General features: G+C 38.8%; 1 protein-coding gene across 3 annotated transcripts in view; it reads left to right on the top strand.

Moving 5' to 3' along the window:
- Positions 1 to 16276, top strand: part of TMTC2 (transmembrane O-mannosyltransferase targeting cadherins 2) — a 382782-nt gene that overhangs the window by 93899 nt on the left and 272607 nt on the right. The window contains exon 1 of one of the 3 annotated variants that reach the window (XM_054696180.1): positions 2080 to 2122. The exons of the other annotated variants lie outside the window; for them this stretch is intronic. The gene's annotated coding sequence lies outside the window, so the exon portion shown is untranslated. Of the gene's footprint in view, positions 1 to 2079; positions 2123 to 16276 lie in introns of those variants that run through there. 3 annotated transcript variants of the gene reach the window in all.

Genomic DNA, 16276 nt, shown 5'->3' with positions numbered 1-16276 from the left:
CGCGTGTCCCCGCAAGCCTAGGTCGCAGGCGCGGGACCTGGGCCGCTGCGATCCAGGTCTGCATCTGCTTTTCAAGTGCGCCAAGCGCGCCGCTTTCCCGCGCCAGCTTACCGGCAGCCCGGGCTGTGTGCGCGTCTCCCGGGGTCTTTGTTCTTCTCTAATGGCGCCCGGAGCCGTTCGCTCACCGCCGCGGCGGATCCTGCAGGGTTCTCCACAGCTCCCGTTCACGGGGTGTGGTGGCTGCAATAGTTCCTTTCCACTCACAGTCCCGCTTGCTGCGTCGTTTGTTCTTGTGGGCCGTTTTGTTTTGTTGTTTTCCTCCTCTCTGCGGGTCGGAGAGTGCCGCCTCTGTGGGCGGGGGAGGGGAGCAGGGTTCTGCGCTTTCCTCCCTTCTAGTCCTCTTTTATGGCCACTTTCTTCTTCGGGCAGTTCGCTGGAGTCACCCGTTTATCCTCCGTGTCCCAGTTCTCACTGGGACCTGCCGCTTTTCCTCCCTATTCACTTTTTTTAATGGGAGATCTTACTCGCAGCGTCTCCTCGCCGCCATGTTGCTCCGCCCCCCAAATCTCCTATAATTATGTGTTTAATATCTCATTGCATTTACCATAAACGCTTAACTGCTCTTGGATTCTTGACCTGTTCTGTGTCTCCTTTTTCTCAAATTCTGCAGTCCTAAAACCCTGCAACTTTGCTCTCTTCACTTTCAGCATTAAGAAGTTCTACACTGACTTTTTAGGGGAAGACAGCCCCATATTTCAGTCTGTCAGCTGATGTTCTTTTCACTGAAGCTTGTACCTTTCAGGTGATAAAGTGGCTCTTTTTGCCAAATGGCTCATTCCTTTTGTCTTTTTGAGACCAGCCACTGAAACATGGGCTAAACAGAGTTAAATGGGTTTTCTAATCTTGTGAATGGCAGGTGTAGGAAGTAGGATGGCAGGATGCCAAGCCATCAGGACTATCCAAAACAGGGGAAAAAGAATTGCAACCTGTGGACTATAATTGGGTGCATGGAGAATCCTAAAGTTGTTAAGAAAGAGAAAAGAAAGAATAGGTGTACGTATACTATAAAGGTCAAGAAACATTGGAAATAAGAAACAGACACATGGACATAAATACTGCTGTGGTGAATGAATGGTATTGGCAACATGAGCAATGAACATATTCATGAAACATAGTTTATCTTTCTAGCTGGTATGTTCAGTATTGACAACATAAAAGGCTCGCCTGATTCAAAATTATGTAGAAATATTGACATGAGACAGGCTCACTACTGGGGTATGCAAACAACTTTGGTTCTTCCTCCCCTCTGGAGAAAAAGTAGTGATGAAAGAAGCCAGGGGATCTAAGGGAAGTTGTGCTGTTAATACCATAGAAAAAATCCTGGCTGATGGGTGTTTGATTCATCTCTCTTTGAATGTAACCTTGGGTCTACTGTAAGATCATGATAAGAATAATAGAATGTTTGTGATACATTATGCTTTCAATGCTCTATTGTATTTGCTGTTCACGTTTAACCTGTGGAGTAGGCAAGGCAAAGATTACTAATATTATTCTTCCTTTTACAGAAGAGGAAACTGCTCAGAAAGATGAGCACGTTGCCCAAGGTTATCCTGCAAGGGCCAGAGACCCATGCTTTCTGACAGTGAGCCGAGGGCTTTGTCACTCTGTGGCAAGTATAGTTTTGACTAGTAGGAGCTGTTTTCTCTCTCTCTCTTTGGATTTGGTTTATTGTCCTTATTTGAAAGAATACAGATTTGAAATTTCTGTCATATCAGTAATTGCTTAGCTTTGATTTGGAAATTTAGTAGAAGGAAGCAGTATATTGCCGGGGAGAAGTAGGTTATGGGGCCATGTAGGGTAAGGTAAAAAGTATCAGGCTTTTCTGCCCTCCCACCATCAGGATCCCTGTGGTGCTGAATGCATGCTTGATGGCGGGCACCTGGAATAGGGTGTGGGCCTATGTAGATGGGATTCACCTGTGCTGAGAGACTGGGCTTATAATGGCAGCATCACGGGGACGTCAGTAGCAGAACCACAAGTAGCAGAGAATGAACAGAGAGAAGCAGAGAGAACCTTGAGAGGAGCAGAGAACAGGGCCACAAGAGCACGACAGAGAGCCCAGGTAGGGTGAAGACTTGCTGGGGGCTGGGAGGCCTTGCCTGCTTTCTGTATACCTGGTAAATCCCCCCTGAAAGCCTGAAAAGCCACTGAGGGCTCCAGGATTCCTCCTTCACCTGTCTGCTGGAATCATAGAGATCCTGCTCCGTGTCCTCCTGCCCCTTACAGGCCAGATTCAGTGTGTTTGAAAATCTATTTTCCCTCTCACCCTGCCTTTCTTCTTTCTTAATGTATTTGGAACAGATGTAGTAGTTACAGAGGTATTGGAGTGCCTGTGTAACAGAACGGGCCACTGGGTTCATCTACAATGGAATGACCTTGGCAGGTGAGCATCCCCTTGGGCTTCTGTATGATGGAACCAGATGCTGCTCTCTAAAGGCCTCTGCAAATTCAGCCTAACATATGCCACCTTGGATGACTTCCCCCAGGAGGGAATCTTGCTCACGAATGTGTTTTAAACAGTTCCTTCCTAGATTTCACAATATTCAGTGAAAAAAAGCTAACACAGTATTAGATTTTATTTTTCTAGAAAGCACTTTCAGGAGGAGACTGGAGATAAGCCACAGTCCTAGAAAACTTACCCTGCAGTGGAATTATTACAGCCTCCCCTTCTGAAGTTTGTCTTTATTAGGAAGAAAAGCTTTTTCTTTTAACCACTTTTCTTATGGTAAGGAATATAGCTTCCACCTGTTGGTAGTGCATCTGATTCTTATTTTTAAGAGTGGGTTCCTGTCTTAATTTAACCATAGACTTTGTAATTTATGCCAGTAAATGGTCTCATCTTTGAGTATTCTTCCTACTACGTGACTTCCTTTCCAAATAGTACACTTTATTAGAAAGTCTGTTCCTGCACCAGATCATTCCATTTCTTGAGATTTTAACTTTTACTTTGCTAGTGTGTCTTATTTTTTACTAACACAGCAGTATGTCATAACCCTGCTAACCTCTAAACCCTTTTGCTATAATATTAATCCAGTTCAAGTTTCTTGAACATTTGCAATGACTTCTTTTTATCTTGAACATTGCAATGACTTGTTTTCTATTCTCTACCAGCAGTCTTAAGCAATACATATTTATAAAATCATGTTGTTCTCCTGCATAAAAACCTCTGATTATTCTGTACGCTAGAGTTCTTAAATGTTGGCCGCTGGACCAGAAGCACCAATATCCCTGGGAACTTATTAGAAATACAGAGTCTCAGCTCTACCTTTGAGCAAGTGAATCAGAAATATGTGTTTTGTGAAGACTGCCAGTGATTCTGAAACATCCCACAGTTTGAGATCTACTGCTGTAGGTAACGGGATAATAGCTATGCTCCTTACTAAGCATTCCTGACAAACTCATGCTTTAATAGTTCCTCCTCTAAATTTTGTCTTCATGGCCCACCTGTGGTTACTCTTCTAGATCTCTTGTCATTTTTAGAATCTGAATAGACTTCCATGTCCTGTGATTTTGCAAGCTGTTCTGGTGTGATCAAAGTGTTTTTTCCATATTTAATGCTTTGTGAGCTCCCCTTAATGCAAAGGGACTAGAGTGGAAAGTGTATGAATAGGCTTGATTTAAAATTTGTCTACTCAGATACTGGATGGTGTCACCTATATGTGGAATATAGAGAAATCAAACAAAGGGTCAGACAGACAAATTAAGAACAAACCCTAGAAAGCTCACTATGGAGCTGAGACTTCTAGAAGGAAAGGAAAAATATGGGTAAGAACAAAGTGGAGAGGAAACACAGTGGACGATGGTGAAGGACTAGGGGTATTTGAGTAGTGGGTGTGGTGTGGTAACAGCACCTGAAGGGGGAGAGCCTACACTTCTCAAACACAAACAGTACTGTCAACCAATGTTACCTTAATGGAAAAATAAATGAAAACAAAGATAAAATGAAATTTGTCTACTGTTATTCAGTAGATGTGTGTCCACTTTTAACCTGACTTTTCCCATCCAAAAATAAGGATAATGATATGTGAGCATCATTGTAAGAAATGAGTGAGATGTTCTGTATAAAACAGCTATCATGTAAGAATATATATCAAATAGAGTTCAATATTACAATTCTTTATATGTGGAAATTAACCTAACAAAATTAAATCTTGGAAAGTTTCCAATGCAGTGACTTTCAGGACATTCTCCACTTTGAGCAATCATTACCTCTATCTATATAGTTTCAAACATTTTAACATCCCGAGTGTGACCCTGTGCCCATTAAATAGTTACTCATTCCGTGTTCCTTTTGCGTATTATTTTCCCACAAAGATAGGCAGATCAGGAGATGAATATTATCATATTTATCTTTGATTTTCTGCAGATAAGTAGTACTTGCCATGTATCAATAGTATATATACACTTTGTTTTAATTATAGCAAATTAAAATGTACTGAGTACCTAACTCACTACTGAACATGGTTAATTTTTGTCTAATGAAATTAGTGTAGGTTGTACAGTTGTACTTCCTTTGGGATTTCCTGATGTATGCTGTATTTTTTTCTTTACTTTAGCAGAGTATCTTTTAATAAAAGGGTTACACACATAACTTATATATACAAACATTTTAGTGTTTGAATACACAATAGCAGTATGGCTAATTATTCTAGTGTCCTTACTGCCTAGCTATTTATACTTGCCTAAGTGTTGGTGATGCAAGGGATAGAGCATTATTTTTTTAGGACCTTAGCACAAACACAAGCAATGAGTAAACCCATGTTACCTCAATTAAAAAAATATAGTTTCTGTGTTTTGGGTTCTTAAACTCTCTAATATTTAAGATTTGTAAAGGACTTTGTGTATTATGTAGTTCTTTTAATTTTTTTCCCAGGATAATAAAATGACAGTTTTTAAAAACACGTCTTCTAACTTTAGGCTCATATTGTCTTTGAAAACTTGTAAGAATCATTATTTGATTAATGATTTGTCTAATGAAATGATATAGAAATTGATCCCTAATATTTTACATGTAGATGAATGTGTTTTCACTTGAATGACTTAAACTTGTGTTAGTATCTCAAATGACAATTTGGTTTCACTGTAAAAGTATTAGTTGTAATACAGCATTAACAGCATGAGGATTTTAAGATTTTTTTTACAAGTCTTTCTGTGCCGGTTAGAAAGAACTTAGAAGTTAGTTACATGATGTGGGGGTGTGAATGGGAGAGTTTTAGCTTGGAACACTGGAGCTCATTAGTATCTTTCAAACACTAATACCATTTTGTTTCAGATAGATTTATTACACTGTCTTTCTCCTCAATTCACTGCAATGTGTGAAGGCTCAGTTGGAACAAACAAAAGCGATATATAACCCCTGAACCAATTAGCATAGCTTACAGTGTTCTTAATAGGCTTATCTACTGTATATGAGACTTGGGAAAATGACTTAACTTTTATGCTTTCTTGATCTCTAGGGAAGTTTTTCAGAATCAGCTGCTTTGTACCCACAATGTAAACTTCACATATTTGATTTTCAGCTTTCTGATAGAAAACCTTCTTTACAATTTGATGGCTCCAGGGTGCCGCCGTCACTCACTTGCAGCTATTCACTTATTTGCACAGAGCGTGTCCATGCGTGAGAAGAGGGCACATGTGACTTGGTCCTGGGGCGATTCAGTGCCCTCGTCTGGCATGTGGGACAGGGCACAGGCCTCTAATTTGTTCAGCTAGTGCCGACTCCTGGGGCGCGCTCCTTCTTTCTAACTCCTCCCTATAGCCTTTGTCTTCTCTCTTTTTACTGCTTGTCACTGAGCTTTGGTTCATCTTTTGTTCTTGAAAGGTATAAATGATGCACATTTCCCCTCTTCCATCACATCTACCCACTCACACACAAAAAGGGTTTCTGTTAGGGAAAATAAATTGAGGTGTATTGTTACTGACATTTCAGAGAACAGGCCAAGGCCAGCCCTGCTTACTTTAAGAATTTTGATTTCACATACAAGTGGAGAACTGTCCATTCTATGAATTTTGCTGTTTTATTTTTTAAATAAATTCCTCTGATGGTTTTATTCTGCGTTAGGTCAAAAGAGTTTTTGTATTGCTACCCTTTTATAAAGGCACCTATTATAAACATGAAAAAGATACTCCAAGTACTGTGATATATGATATTCCAATTTGAGAAGATGAATTTCACCACCTCTTAAAAGTATATTTGTTAAGAGATGAAGTAGAAGTCAGAGCGGCTTGTTTTAGTTATTGACGGGGGTCAGGTGTGTTGCTTAACTCCTCTAAATTTCAGTTTTTCCATCTGCAAAGTGAAAAGAGACTATGAGCAAGGGATTCTTGTGAATATTCATATGAAGCTAGTGGTAACAGTGGCTGCCTTGTAGTAAGCATGCAAGGAAAGAAGGTAACAGTGTTACTGATAGCAATTGTTTGGGCAAATACTGAAAAGGAGTCTAGAATTCGAAGAAACGTAAGGCAACTTGGAATATTTTGTTAATGAATCTCTTGAATGAGAAGAAGTTGAGAAAATATATGCTGAAGCAATCTGTTTGTTCCATTCATTTCACCTCCTGTAGAAAATTCTCACGTCTTGATCTCCTGTCCCATGTTCAGCCTAGTGTTGCATCTGAGGCGTAGAGATTGGGCTCCCTTAAATAAATGTGGATTTCAATAGGTTTTCAGTTGGAGTATGATTAAATAATTTCCCTTGCTTTCCTTTTTAAGTTTTAGATTTAGGTTTATGGGTGATTAGTGATTTTGGCCTTTCAGAAGTAATATATGTTACAATATCAGGTGTGCTCTGAATACAAGAAACGTAACACAATGTCAGTCACATAGAAGATTCTCAGTGTGTGCGTCTCAGATGAAGGTGAGAGGCTGACTATGGGCTTTTTAAGTTGTGTTGGGAGGGGGGGAGGGAGTTTGTTTGTAGGAGAGGGTGTTTGTAGCCAAGGTGACCTGGCCAGAATCTTTCAGTTCGTGTATTTCAGGGAACGCGTTGAGCATGACAGGGGGGTATACAGCTGGTTACTAAGGTATCTTGAAACAAGGCTGAGGAATGATTTTATTTGTTGTAAAAAAAAAATTTTGTTTTGTAATAGAATCACACCAGCTGAAGGCTCTGGTGGTAAATTGAACCGTTTGGCTTCTGGTCTTATTAGTGAAAAATTGTCAGGTAAAGTTAGTTGTATCTGCTTAAACACATATAATGACTTTATCCGGTCCTTTATATATATTTTAACTTACTCAACAGCCTCCTTTATCTTTTGGTGAAAAGAATTGATAAAAATAACTTCAGCCTATTTCAGCAGTTTAAGTAGTTTGTCTAAGAATAACTGTTAGGGAGGAAATATTCTGCAAAACATATTTTATAAAGTTGTACTCAATGAGAGATGTGTTATATTCAATGTGTCTTTTGAAGTTAGGGTTAATCTTATATATCCTAAAAAAATAGTGTTTTAGGAGGTGATATTTGTAATCTGTGCAACCCCTGAAGAGTAAATTAAAAATATTAAGTGGAGAAGAACTTGTTTCACTATTTTTTTAATTGAAACATTGCATTATAACATTGTATAAATTTCTGGTGTGCATCATTGTAAATGAACATATGAATCTAATACATTATTTCAAAATCACAAAAAAAGGAGCCGTGTGTACTCAGTTGTGTAGACTAATTCTTAATTTTGTGATGGAAAAGTAATAAATCTTGCATTTGTACTTAATATTTGATTGTGCATTAGCTACATGATTTAACTTTCATTCTTTATTTTTTTCTTTAATAAGACCATGTTAATATATTTGAATAATGCTGTATTATTTGGAAGATATGTCCACTTGGTGAATTAAAGCATAGGGGTTAGGGAGTTCATGAGATATATAATTGAAATCTCACAGTCTTACAAAATCATATTTTCGTGTCCCAGGTTGTCATTATGCTCCCTTGGCCTGACACAGTGTAACAAAATCAGACTGACCTAGGTTTATTTTATTTTATTTTATTTTTTATTTATTTTTTTTTTGGAGGCATGTTTTATTTATTTATTTATTTGTTTTTTGTTTGTTTGTTTTTTGTTTATACATGCACTGGGTACAGTCAGGAGCGCGGGAGGGTGAGAGAATTCACCAGAGCCAGAGCGGGGAGCAGAGCAGGCAGAAGGACCGAAGTACACTGCTGAGGGGAGCAGCGGGCGGCAGGAGAGGTCTGCGCGCCATGTGGGATCCTCCTCCGGTGGCCGGTGAGCAGCCGGGGATCGAACCCGCGCTGCAGAGGCCGCGGGCAGCTTCGCAACCCAGCGCTCAACCGCTGCGCCACTGGGGAGGCCCCTGACCTAGGTTTAGATCTGGGTTTCCTCCTAGTCATGCAGCCTTGGAGAATGTGATTAACTGAGGACCTCAGTGTTCTTATTTGTTAGCTTTCTATCACAGCACCTGCCACACAGAAATTACTGGGTTAAAAGAAATATGCCCTCTGTTTCTTCTGCATTAGATAGTATATTTGAAAGCATCTTGCACAATACTTAACATCTAGTGGATATTTGATAGAGAGGTATATTAAATTTATTTAGTTTCTTTTCCTGTCAGCCTCTACCTCTCGCTTAATGTAGCTGAATGCCTATATTAACCAAGAATGTGCATTCTGGGCCTCCGTGGTGGCACAAGGAGTTAAGCACCGCACTGTGAAGCAATCCACAGCCTTTGCAGCATGAGTTCGATCCCCGGCCGGCTGGGGGAAACCCACATGGCGCAGCAGACCTCTCCTGTCTTGCCCGCTGCTCCCCTCAGCAGTGTATTTCAGTCAGTCTGCCTGTTCTGTTCCCCACTCTGTCTCTGGTGAGTCCTCTCACCCCCTGTATGTCTGGCCTGTCCCCCAGCTCTTGTATGCATAAATAAATCTTAAAAAAAAAAAAAAAAGAATGTGCATTCCATTTGATTGTCAGAGATTTTGATACCCAGAAACAGAAAATCAACTTCGAAGGCATGGGAGGAATTCTGTACCTGTGTTCTGCCTTGTTTGCGGCATTCTTTGACGTCTTCATCCATTGATGTTGAAGCCACATCAAGGGATCCCCAAATGTTGAAAGCTGCACTAAGCCCAGAAAAGCCATTAGTAAGAATCTGTTTTAGCATTTTTTCAGAGTCCTTATATGAAATTCTAAGTATTGTCTTCAGCAACCTCTTTGGCTAAACTTGGTTGAAACTTCTGCGTAAGACCGTTTCTTCTGAGGCCAATACTGTTTCTATTAAGAATCTAGAATGTAGATTCAGGTTCTACAATTTTCCAGGTGCTTATTATGACCCCTGGGCAGGTTACTCTAAGTCTCAGTTTCCTCACCTATTTAATGGGAATATAAAAGTTTCCAACTCATTTTTGTGAAATTGTGTTTAATCACCGTATGTGTAGATGTCAACTTGAAATTAAAGTGACTGTAATAATAAAAGTTATTGTTTAAGATCTATATAATGCAAGCCTAAATATTGGTTCATGCTCTGATTTGTCAACAGAGTATCTTAAATAATACTTTTTAGTTGTCTTTCAAAACTTTATACTCTACTGATCCTATTTTATGTTTATTACCCTCCATGCCTTGTTTTCTGCAGCACTGATTGCTGTTTTTAATAACATTTTATGGATGTTCTGAAAGTGATTTTGGAGTTTTTATTTATAGCACTGGAAAATAATTTGATGAACTATTGTTTCCCATATAGCCTGGCCACTACTGTGAGGTTATTACAATTTCAATAAAAAGGAGTCAGGAGTTATTTTCTTTTTATTTATAAAGGCAATCTTTCCCTCTTTAGTATGATGAATCCGACATCACTCTTATGTACTTCAGAGAAATAGGCTTCCTTGTTGTTAAGGTGAATAGGCTGACCGAAATTCTTACAGAAATGACCATGTAGCACTCCTCCTGTGGTATCCTGATATGTGGTCTTTTAGGAAGCATTAGCAATTTTCTTCAAGTGTCATAATATATATCAGTTGCTGTGTGAAAGAAGGTCCAGGCAGAAAAAAATACAAGCCATGTCAAAAGCAAGCATATGTAAAAACATATTTCGGTACCTCTATTTTCCACATTGTATGAATTGTACAGTAAATCAGTTCCTCAGATAATAGGCTGCAGTTCAACAATGGTGGCTGTCTTATTCACATATTCAGTCAATGCCTTTGAGGGTTTTGTGTAGACAGAACCAGGAAAATATTAAGTCATTTTAGGCTTATGTGGGAAGATTGGATCATGTGATTTATGTAAAATGGTATGTAGCTTATAATTCCCTGGTATTGTGATGTATCTGAATTTTTGTTTACTGAGCCTTTATTATTTTTTTAAACAAGAGTGGTTCTTTTTAATATGAGTGATCCATTTTTTTATTATAAAATTTATAAAGGCTTGCTACTTAGAGAAATTATACCTACTAAACATCCAGTAGTAAGAAAATATACATTTGAAACAAATGCCAGCAGTACTGATATTTACAGGAAAAATTTGGCTTCCAAGAGCTGCGATCTTTACTTGATGCACTCAGAAATCCCCATGTTGTATTTATAACTCCAGCAAAAAATAGCATCCGTCCTCTTTACAACATAAGGTCACTCCCTTCTACCAGCCTGTCATCAGTCTAGCTGATATTCTAGTTTATAAATATTTTCATGGAAGATCACCAGTGGAGAATTAGCTGTAACAGTTCCCTATAATTTAAAACCTACCTAGAATTATTCCATTCTTGATGACACTGATGAAAAAAATTGCTCAGTGGTAATGAAAAATGTTCTTGCAAACCAAAGATCTGATGTTATAGACTAATGGTACATAATTCTGCCTTGATAGGGAATGACTTGGTTCTCTTGTTTCCCAGCCTCCTTTAGGAAGAGAAGTTAGGTATGTCCTGCTGTTTCCCATTGGTGAGAAGATACCTTTATATAAAAAGAGGTGTTTCCTAGGGAATACATGCCATGGTAGAATAAAAATACGGTCTCTTACCGCTGTTGTGACCATATCTCTTTTAAACTTTTTGGAAAGGGGGTGTATAGTTTGTTAGGGCTGCCATAGCAAGCACCAAAAAGCTAAGTGGCATAAAAAACAAGAAGTTTATTGTCTCCCAGTTCTGGACTAGACGTCTCAGTTGATCGTGGCATCAGCACATTTGGTTTCTGCTGAGAGCTGTGAGAACCAGATTCCTTCCATGCCTCTCCCCTAGTTTCTGGAGACCTGCTGGCAGTCTGTGGCATCCCTTGATTTTAGAAGCATCGCTGTGATCTCTGCTTTCATCTTCACATGACATTCTCTTCCTCTGTGTGTCTATATCCAGATTTCCTCCTTTTATAATGACATGGTTCTTTGTGGAGTAAGGCTCACTCAGTGCTTTCACCTCACTTTTACTTGATTATCCTTGCAAAAACCCTGTTTCCAATAAGGTCACATTCCTAGGTGCTTAGGGTTAGAACTGCAGTGCATCTTTTGTGGGATAACACAATTCAATCCATAATGTGGGTCTTGCTTAGAATTGCTTCCTGGGTGCAGTATCAGTGTGGAGCCTGAAGGGGCATCAAGCTGAACACTTGAACCAGCACAGGTATTGGCAGTTAGGTTTGTTTTGTCATCAAGAATCCCAGGCCCTAGGTCTTCCCTGATGGCACAAAGGGTTAAGACACAGCACTATGGAGCTACCCGCAGCCACTGCAGCATGAGTTGGATCCCTGGCCAGGGACCCTTCCCACATGACACAGCAGACCTCCCCTGCCTTGCCTGCTGCTCCCCTCAGTAGTGTATTTCAGTCAATCTGCCTGTTCTGTCCCCCACTCTGTCTCTGGCAAATCCTCTAATCCCCACACCTCTGTCCTGTACCCCAGTTCTTATATGCATAAATAAATAAATCTTTTTTTTTAAAGAGTCCCAGGCCGAGTCAAGTTCTCTGACTTTTTGTGAGAAACAAACAAATAAATGAAATGATAGAGTAAATAAACACAAAGAACCACAAGCCGATATATTTATTGGCTATATATTTCTAGGTCTGAAGCAGAGACGTTAAGAATTTAACTTGCTTTCAAATCCTGGCATGACTCACTTGTGCCATGGCTAGCTTGACCATATGACCTCAGCCAAGCTTAAGCTCTCTAGTCTCAATTTCTTCATCTGTAAACTGAAGGCAATAATAGTATCTTTGTCAGAGGATTGTTTAGGATTAAATGAGAGAATATTCTTTAAACTCTTAGTACCTGGCCTGTAGCAGGAACACACAAAATGATAATAGGAAGGCATGCAGAATGTCCGTGTCACCCGTGCAGATGTGGGGAAGCATTTTTGTAGAGCTTGGGGAAACATCTGGCTCATACAGCTCACCTGTGTTTGCTGAGAGCTCCAATTCTGCCATGGTTTCTGCTTCTTTCAAATTTTGTGTCTGGACCTGTAATCTCAGCAATTGGCACCCAGCTGGACTTCAGGCTTCTTTTTTTCTCTTTCAAGTTTCATTTATTGTGTTTTCAGAGCAGCACTCATATTTTTGTCATTAAGGCATATTATTAGGAAAAAAAGGAGAAAAAGTGTAAATGTCAGAATTTACTTTAGTTCCTAAAGTAATAAATGCTAGTTAGTGACACTCCTAAAATTTTAGTAGTTTTTTTTTTAGTATTTCCATACTTGTGAACTTGGAAATGTATGACTTATTCTCACTGATGAAATAATAAAAATGTCATGTCTATGTTTTTTGCAAGGCTAGGGAGAAAACAGGGTTTGTCTTTGTTGATATTTAACTGGTAGAGTCGAATCCTGTACAAACATATTTTTCCTGTTAACATTTACTTGAAAATGTGGAATGTGTTTGTGTGTGGCTTAGAGCTGTCCCTGTTGGTTGTAGATCATTATTAAACAACAAAGAGGGGGGTTAAATCAGAAACATACATTGGCAAAGCTTAGAAGGCACATTAATGGAAGTTCAGGGTACCAGGCTATATTTTTATAACATTTATGTATTTTTTTAATCAACTGTATTTATTTTTAAACCTCTTAAAGAGGAGGCAGGGGTTTTGACAACTTCCAAAATATTTGACCATCATTTTTAAGAATCTCTTATGTGGAGTCTGTGTGCTCAGGATGGGAATGAGGAAAACTTCCAATGTAATAGGGACATAAGGCATTAGGCTAAAGGCATTTGGAGAAGATAAACCGATTCCCAATTGGGGAATTCAAAGAAACTTTTTCAGTTTTCCTCAAAGGATGAAACTGACTTTGACAAGAAAATAGGATGAGGAAGGAGGACATTCCAAATAAAAGGCGTAACATAGACAGACTTGAATTGTCTGGTTAAATTAATAAAGTTTAGAATTAATGTTAGGAAGGCAGAATGATAATGAATTGTAGATTAGAATTGGTCAGCTAAGGGGCTTAGCTGACACTGTGCTAAGGAAATAAGGACGCAAAGCAACTGCTTTGAGCAGACACTGCCCTGGAGGGGTAGGCTTTTTCTGGCAGGTGGATACTTAGAGAAGATGACAGGATAATGGGAGGAGTGTGAACAGGAGCTTCGGTAGTGTTTCTGGTTGGCTGACTACCTTTATATTGTTCATGGAAGCTGGATGGTAGAGAAAATGGTAAGATATGTGAAATATTGTAAAAGTACTATCTTTAGGACTTGATGAAGATTAGAATAGGAGAGAAACATCAAAGATGCCTCCAATAATTTGATCCAGGGTTTCTGGGAAGAAAGAATATCACCATTAGTAAATGTAAGGAGTACAGGAAGAAGCTATTAAATTTTGGATCTGTTGAATTTGACCAGTATGATTTCATGACATCTGATGGAAACACCTAGCAAGGCAATTGGAAATAGGAAAGAGAATTGACTGTTACAACTCATGTTGGACTCATTTTCATTGGCAAGACAAGACAGTTGAGTTTCCATGAGGTAGATGCTATTTTCAAGGGAACAATAAAGTTAAAAACCTTCACATGTAGAAGAATAAATGAAAACAGAAAATAAGCTTCCTGGGGCAGGAACAGGAGTTTAGCATCACAGAGTAATAAAGAGTTTTGAGAAAGAATGCAGTTGTTGACAGCCATAAATGTTTTTGTGGGAGCATGTTAAGTTTGCCACCTTTACAGTTTTGTTTAAGAGAAAGGGGATCCAGTGGAGGTAAAGAGTCTCTAAATGTTAAATAAGTGAGAACTGTTCATATTGCCTTTTTGCCCTGACATTTTCTAGAATTCCTTTAAATGAAAAATCTTGGTGGCTTATTTTTGTTACTTGGAACCGAAATCTTGAGGTTAATAATTAAAGAATGTTACTACTTTATCCTTGAGAACTTTGTAAGACAGTGATCATTAAATTTTGTCTTTAATAACAAAGGGCAGGCTTGCCTAGGACATAATAGGTGCTTAAATAATTATTTGCCATGCCTTATCCCATCATGAATATAAATAGGCCTTTCACAAAGAGATCATTAGATATCTGTTGATCAAAGGATATAAATTTAAAAATTGAAGTGTTAATTTTCAGAAGGAATAACTTATGACAATGAGAGATAAGGCAGTCAGGGTCTGTTGTCGAGAAATTTCAAGTGGAACTAAGTTTTCAGGAGCAATCCTGTATTTGGATGCACTAGAAATTGGCATTCTTCAGAATCATAAACATAAAAGAGACTTGACTTTTGATGAGGACCTTGTTTAAACACAGCAGGTTGCCCTTCCTTTGTTTTCCCTTTTTCTCTTTTAACCCTTGCCTTTCATTACTGTCACCAGTCACACTACATGAAGTTGGTGTTTCATTGCTGTTTATTTTTTAAAAGGATTTTTTTAAAAAAATTATTCATACAAGAACTGGGGTACAGGTCAGAGGTGTGGGGGCTGAGAGGATTCACCCAAGACAGAGTGGGGAACAGAACAGGAAGACTGGCTGAAATACACTGCTGAGGGGAACCGTGGCGAGTCAGGAGAGGTCTGCTGCACCATGTGGGTAGCTCCCTGGCCCGGGATGGAACATGTGCTGCAGTGGCTGTGGATAGCTTCATAGGTTGTGTCTTAACCCCTTGCACCACCTGGGAGGCCCTTGTTTTTTTTTAAATCAATTTACCAGTCCTTTTATTAAGGGTCTATTTTGTGCAAATTCTGAGAATGCAGATATGAATGGCATGGTTCTTATAAGGGAAACAAAGAGGGTAAATAGGTAAGAGTTCAGCCATCCTAGGCTATGAACAAAGTGCTGTAAGGAGCAAGTAGAGGAGAAAGAAAAGCTAAGAGAATTGGAAGGAAGTCTTTTATTTTGTGCAGTTGAGTTAAACATTGTCAGATTGCAGCAACCTAAGTTGATAATGATAAAGGATTCCAAAAATTCTGTTTCTCTTACTATTTCTGTCAACTCTGACAGCATTTTTTTTTAATAAAAGAAGAAATGGCTCAATTAGTCAGACAAGTAGAGTAACAGTTAAAATTACTTGAGTCAAGTAGTTGAAAGTTATGACTGATTTTCCATGGCAACTATAGTTAAATTCCTCTTCAGCTTGCCCACAAAGGCCAAATAAATATGAAATGATAGTATTTGGCATTTCTTTTTACCTTATTTTCCAGGGGGGGATTTTAATAATGGAATGGGAATATCTGCCTACTATTCTTAAGTAATGGATTGTGTCCATGCATAATGTACTCTTAGAAAACCTAGCTATGATCTTATGACACTTAGCATAGAACCCTGTTCAGTTCAAAACAGGCACTTAATGTGTATTTATGATGGAGAGGTAAACAGGAACTGCAATATAGGCTTTCAAATTTTCAATAATTAAGAGAATGTTCAGAAATTTTCTAGAATATATGTGCCTCACTCCATATGTGTGTTTATGTGCCTTACTCCATATGTATATATGGAATAGATATAGATATATAAGGAGGTAGCTCTGTTCATTGCCAAATGATTTTTCTCTGTAAATGGATTCACCCATGGTTCCTTTAATTAGGTAGTTTACCCAGTGCTTTAAGTGTTAGTTTCCAGATCATTAACTCCTTGACAGAAGACTGAAGGGGCAGGGAAGCTGACGCCAGAATGTTAGGAACAAGCCTCTAAATTGTATTGTTCGTGATGGAGCAAGAAGAATAACAACTAATATCATTTGGTTCAATGTTGATCACAGTTCCTTTTCATATTAAGTATGTGTGTCATCTCTATAAGATAAAGTAGGTAAAGTACAGTGTTTCATATGTGACATAATGACTAAATGTAGACTTAGATGAGCCAAAAGGGTAAT

This window comes from Talpa occidentalis, unplaced genomic scaffold, assembly GCF_014898055.3.
Source record: "Talpa occidentalis isolate TD23 unplaced genomic scaffold, MPIMG_talOcc4v2.1 talOcc4.16, whole genome shotgun sequence".
Classification (NCBI taxonomy): domain Eukaryota; kingdom Metazoa; phylum Chordata; class Mammalia; order Eulipotyphla; family Talpidae; genus Talpa; species Talpa occidentalis.
This window is presented reverse-complemented; position numbering and strand designations above follow the sequence as displayed.